The 6,174-nt window shown below is 39.9% G+C and overlaps 2 non-coding genes across 2 annotated transcripts; both read left to right on the top strand.

Moving 5' to 3' along the window:
• Positions 1-269: 269 nt before the first annotated feature.
• Positions 270-377, top strand: LOC112718864 (small nucleolar RNA R71). The gene has a single exon (XR_003161191.1). It is a non-coding gene; the product is annotated as a small nucleolar RNA R71 (small nucleolar RNA).
• Positions 378-5,820: 5,443 nt separating this feature from the next.
• LOC112718852 (small nucleolar RNA R71) lies at positions 5,821-5,924 on the top strand. Its single transcript, XR_003161179.1, has one exon. It is a non-coding gene; the product is annotated as a small nucleolar RNA R71 (small nucleolar RNA).
• Positions 5,925-6,174: the final 250 nt, after the last annotated feature.

The following is a 6,174-nucleotide window of genomic DNA, read 5'->3' as shown; positions in this document are numbered from 1 at the left end:
TTGACTTGTTGGGTCAATATTTTGTTCTGAGCCAATATGGCATTCAGAGTGTCAATCTCTAGAACTCCTTTCTTCTGACTAGTCCCATTGTTCACAGGATTTCTTTCAGAAGTGTACATGAATTGGTTATTTGCAACCATTTCAATCAGTTCTTGAGCTTCAGTAGGCGTCTTCTTCAGATGAAGAGATCCTCCAGAAGAGCTATCCAAAGACATCTTGGACAGTTCAGAGAGACCATCATAGAAAATACCTATGATACTCCATTCAGAAAGCATGTCAGAGGGACATTTTCTGATTAATTGTTTGTATCTTTCCCAAGCTTCATAGAGGGATTCTCCTTCCTTCTGTCTGAAGGTTTGGACTTCCACTCTAAGCTTACTCAATTTTTTAGGTGGAAAGAACTTTGCCAAGAAGGCATTGACTAGCTTTTCCCAAGAGTCCAGGCTTTCTTTAGGTTGAGAATCCAACCATGTTCTAGCTCTGTCTCTTACAGCAAAAGGGAATAGCATAAGTCTGTAGACCTCAGGGTCAACCCCATTAGTCTTGACTGTGTCACAGATTTGCAAGAACTCAGCTAAAAACTGATGAGGATCTTCCAGTGGGAGTCCATGGAACTTGCAATTCTGTTGCATTAGAGAAACTAATTGAGGCTTAAGCTCAAAGTTGTTTGCTCCAATGGCAGGGATAGAGATGCTTCTCCCATAGAAGTCGGGAGTAGGTGCAGTAAAGTCACCCAGCACCTTCCTTGCATTGTTGGCATTGTTGTTGTTTTCAGCTGCCATTTGTTCTTCTTTTTTTGAAGAATTCGGTTAGGTGCTCTAAAGAGAGTTGTGCTTTGGCTTCTCTGAGCTTTCTCTTCAAGGTCCTTTCAAGTTCAGGATCAGCCTCAACAAGAATGCCTTTGTCTTTGCTCCTGCTCATAAGAAAGAGAAGAGAACAAGAAGTGTGGAATCCTCTATGTCACAGTATAGAGATTCTTTGAAGTGTCAGAGGAAAAGAAGAGTAGAAGACAGAAGTAGAAAATTCGAACTTATCAAAGGAGATGGAGTTCGAATTTTGCATTAAGGGATAGTGTTAGTCCATAAATAGAATGATGTGAGAAGGAGGGGAGTGATTTTCGAAAATTAAGTAGAAAATTTGAAAACATTTTTGAAAAACATTACTTAATTTTCGAAAATGAAGAGTGGGAAAGAAATAAGGTGATTTTTGAAAAAGATGTGGTTAAGAAGATATGATTAGTTTTAAAGAGATGTGATTGAGAAAATATGATTTGAAAAACATTTTAAAAAGATTTGATTTGAAAATTAAAAACTTGACTAACAAGAAAAGATATGATTCAAACATTAAACCTTTCTCAACAGAAAAGGTAACATACTTGAAATGTTGAATCAAATCATTAATTGATAGTAAGTATCTTTAAAAATGAAAAGAAATTGGTTTTGAAAAAGATTTGATTGAAAAATTGATTTGAAAAAGATTTGATTTTGAAAAGATTTTGAAAACTTAGAAAAAATTTGATTTGAAAACAAAATCTTCCCTTCTAGCCATCCTGGCGTTAAACGCCCAGAATGGTGCACATTCTGGCGTTTAACGCCCAAAATGCTACCCTTTTGGGCGTTAAACGTCCAACCAGGTACCCTGGCTGGCGTTTAAACGCCAGTCTGTCCTTCTTCACTGGGCGTTTTGAACGCCCAGCTTTTTCTGTGCAATTCCTCTGCTGTATGTTCTGAATCTTCAATTCTCTGTATTATTGACTTGAGAAGACACAAATTAAAAATATTTTTGGATTTTTAATAATCAAAATGCAACTAAAATCAAATAACAATGCATGCAAGACACCAAACTTAGCAGTTTGTATACTACTGACACTAACAAAATGGAAATGCATATGAGACACACAAAACACTCAAGTCAATTGAATTCAAAGATCAGAGCACGAAAATTTATCAAGAATTACTTGAAAATCCTTAATACATATGAATGAATGCATGCAATTGACACTAAACTTAAGATGAGACACTAGACCTAAACAATAATTTTTTTGATTTTATGATTTTTTTTTAAATTTTTTTTTTTGTGTTTTTCGAAAATTAAGTGGAAAAAGATATCAAAATTCTCAATGAGAATTCCAGGAATCAGTGCAATGCTAGTCTAAGACTCCGGTCCAGGAATTAGACATGGCTTCACAGCCAGCCAAGCTTTCAAAGAAAGCTTCGGTCCAAAACACTAGACATGGCCAGAGGCCAGCCAAGCCTTAGCAGATCACTGCTCCAAAAGCAAGATTGATAAAGATCAACAAGCTCTTGTGGTGATAAGTTGAAACCTCGGTCCAATGAGATTAGACATGGCTTCTCAGCCAGCCAGATTTCAACAAATCATCATGAAACTCTAGAATTCATCTTCAAGAATTTCGAACAAAAATAAATACCTAATCTAAGCAACAAGATGAACCTTCAGTTGTCCAAACTGAACAATCCCTGGCAATAACGCCAAAAACTTGGTGTTGTTGCCGGATCTTGGCACTAATGTTACCAAAAGCTTGCTCAAAACTTGAACAATCCCCGGCAACGGCGCCAAAAACTTGGTGCGCGAAATTGTGAACAATACTTTTTCACAACTCTCATAATCCCCGGTCATGAACCCCAAAAACTTGGTGTTCAATACCATGGCATTACACAACTTCGCACAACTAACCAGCAAGTGCACTGGGTCGTCCAAGTAATAAACCTTACGCGAGTAAGGGTCGATCCCACGGAGATTGTTAGTATTAAAGCAAGCTATGGTCATCTTGTAAATCTTAGTCAGGCAAACTCAAATAGTAATGGTGATGAACGAAAATAACAAAAAGGTAAAGATAGAGATACTTATGTAATTCATTGGTAGGAACTTCAGATAAGCGCATGAAGATGCCTTCTCTTCCGTCTCTCTGCTTTCCTACTGTCTTTATCCAATCCTTCTTATTCCTTTCCATGGCAAGCTTGTGTAGGGTTTCACCGTTGTCAATGGCTACCTCCCATCCTCTCAGTGAAAGCGATTGCATATGCTCTGTCACAGCATAGCGGAATTCAGCTGTCGGTTCTCGGTCAGGCCGAAATAGAATCCATCGATTCTTTTGCGTCTGTCACTAACGCCCCGCCTGCTAGGAGTTTGAAGCACGTCACAGTCATTAAGTCATTGAATCCTACTCAGAATACCACAGACAAGGTTAGACCTTCCGGATTCTCTTGAATGCCGCCATCAGTTCTTGCCTATACCACGAAGACTCTGATCTCACGGAATGGTTGGCTCGTTTGTCAGACGAGCACTCGGTTGTCAGGCGATCAACCATGCATCGTGCAATCAGGAATCCAAGAGATATTCACCCAATCGAAGGTAGAACGGAGGTGGTTGTCAGTCACACGTTTATAGGTGAGAATGATGATGAGTGTCACGGATCATCACATTCATCAAGTTGAAGAACAAGTGATATCTTAGAACAAGAACAAGTGGAATTGAATGGAAGAACAATAGTAATTGCATTAATACTCGAGGTACAGCAGAGCTCCACACCTTAATCTATGGTGTGTAGAAACTCCACCGTTGAAAATACATAAGCATAAGGTCTAGGCATGGCCGAATGGCCAGCCTCCCAATGAGGGTTCAATCATAAAAATGTATGATCAAAAAGCTCTAGTGATCGAAAGACTCCCAATACAATAGTAAAAGGTCCTACTTATAGAAAACTAGTATCCTAAGGTTTACAGAAATGAGTAAATGACATAAAAATCCACTTCCGGGCCCACTTGGTGTGTGCTTGGGTTGAGCAATGAAGAAGTTTCGTGCAGAGACTCTTCTTGGAGTTAAACGCCAGCTTTAGTGCCAGTTTAGGCGTTTAACTCCCATTTTGGTGCCAGTTCCGGCGTTTAACGCTGGGAAATCTGAAGGTGACTTTGAACGCCGGTTTGGGCCATCAAATCTTGGGCAAAGTATGAACTATCATATATTGCTGGAAAGCCCAGGATGTCTACTTTCCAACGCCGTTGAGAGCGCGCCAATTGGGTTTCTGTAGCTCCAGAAAATCCACTTTGAGTGCAGGGAGGTCAGAATCCAACAGCATCTGCAGTCCTTTTTGGTCTCTGAATCGGATCTTTGCTCAGGTCCCTCAATTTCAGCCAGAAAATACCTGAAATCACAGAAAAACACACAAACTCATAGTAAAGTCCAGAAAAGTGAATTTTAACTAAAAACTAATAAAAATATACTAAAAACTAACTATATCATACCAAAAACATACTAAAAACAATGCCAAAAAGCATACAAATTATCCGCTCATCAGATGGCCATGTGCCTTAAACACAAGGTAGTCCCCATTCAATTGAAGGACTAACTCACCTCTGTTGACATCTATCACAGCTCCTGCTGTGGCTAGGAAAGGTCTTCCAAGGATGATGCAATCATCCTCTTCCTTCCTAGTGTCTAAGATTATGAAATCAGCAGGGATGTAAAGGCGTTCAACCTTGACTAACACATCCTCTACTATTCCATAAGCTTGTCTCAAGGACTTGTCTGCCAATTGTAATGAGAACAGGGCAGGTTGTACCTCAATGATCCCCAGCTTCTCCATTACAGAGAGTGGCATAAGATTTATCCCTGACCCTAGATCACATAGAGCTTTTTCAAAGCTCATGGAGCCAATGGTACAAGGTATTAAGAACTTGCCAGGGTCTTGTTTCTTTTGAGGTAGAGTTTTCTGAATCCAAGTATCCAGTTCACTAATGAGCAAGGGAGGTTCACTTTCCCAAGTCTCATTACCAAACAACTTGGCATTCAGCTTCATGATAGCTCCTAAATATTGAGCAACTTGCTCTCCATTCACATCTTCATCCTCTTCAGAGGATGAATAATCTTCAGAGCTCATGAATGGCAGAAGGAGATTTAATGGAATCTCTATGGTCTCTATATGAGCCTCAGATTCCTTTGGATCCTTAATAGGGAACTCCTTCTTGCATGAGGGACGTCCCAGGAGGTTTTCCTCACTAGGATTTTCGTCCTCCTCCTCCCTTGTGCATTCGGCCACATTGACTATGTCAATGGCCTTGCACTCTCCTTTTGGATTCTCTTCTGTATTGCTTGGGAGAATACTGGGAGGAGTTTCAATGACTTTCTTACTCAGCTGGCCCACTTGTGCCTCCAAATTTCTGATGGAGGATCTTGTTTCATTCATGAAACTAAAAGTGGCCGTTGACAGATCAGAGACAATATTGGCTAAATTAGAAGTGTTTTGTTCAGAATTTTCTGTCTGTTGCTGAGAAGATGATGGATATGGCTTGCTGTTGCCCCAGCCTATTGCGTCCACCATTGTTAAAGCCTTGTTGAGGCTTTTGTTGATCCTTCCAGGAGAAATTTGGATGATTTCTCCATGATGGGTTATAGGTGTTTCCATATGGTTCACCCATGTAATTGACCTCTGCCATGGCAGGGTTCTCAGGATCATAAGCTTCTTCAGAAGCTGCCTCTCTAGTACTGTTGGATGTATGTTGCAATCCATTCAGATTTTGAGAGATTATGTTGACCTGTTGAGTCAACATTTTGTTCTGAGCCAATATGGCATTCAGAGCATCAATTTCAAGAACTCCTTTCTTCTGAGGTATCCCATTATTTACGGAATTCCTCTCAGAGGTATACATGAATTGGTTGTTTGCAACCATGTCAATGAGTTCTTGAGCCTCTTCAGGCGTTTTCTTCAGGTGAATAGATCCACCTGCAGAATGGTCCAATGACATTTTCGAAAATTCAGAGAGACCATAATAGAATATATCTAATAAGGTCCATTCTGAAAACATGTCAGATGGACATCTTTTGGTCAGCTACTTGTATCTTTCCCAAGCTTCATAGAGGGATTCACCATCTTTTTGTTTGAAGGTTTGAACATCCACTCTCAGCTTGCTCAGCTTTTGAGGAGGAAAGAATTTATCCAAGAAGGCAGTGACCAGCTTATCCCATGAGTCCAGGCTATCCTTAGGTTGTGAATCCAACCATATTCTAGCTCTGTCTCTAATAGCAAAAGGGAAAAGCATGAGTCTGTAGACTTCAGGATCAACTCCATTCATCTTTACAGTCTCACAGATCTGCAAGAACTCAGTTAAAAACTGATAAGGATCTTCAGATGGAAGTCCATAAAACTTGCAGTTTTGT

The sequence above is a fragment of the Arachis hypogaea genome, chromosome 10, assembly GCF_003086295.3.
Source record: "Arachis hypogaea cultivar Tifrunner chromosome 10, arahy.Tifrunner.gnm2.J5K5, whole genome shotgun sequence".
Classification (NCBI taxonomy): Eukaryota; Viridiplantae; Streptophyta; class Magnoliopsida; order Fabales; family Fabaceae; genus Arachis; species Arachis hypogaea.
This window is presented reverse-complemented; position numbering and strand designations above follow the sequence as displayed.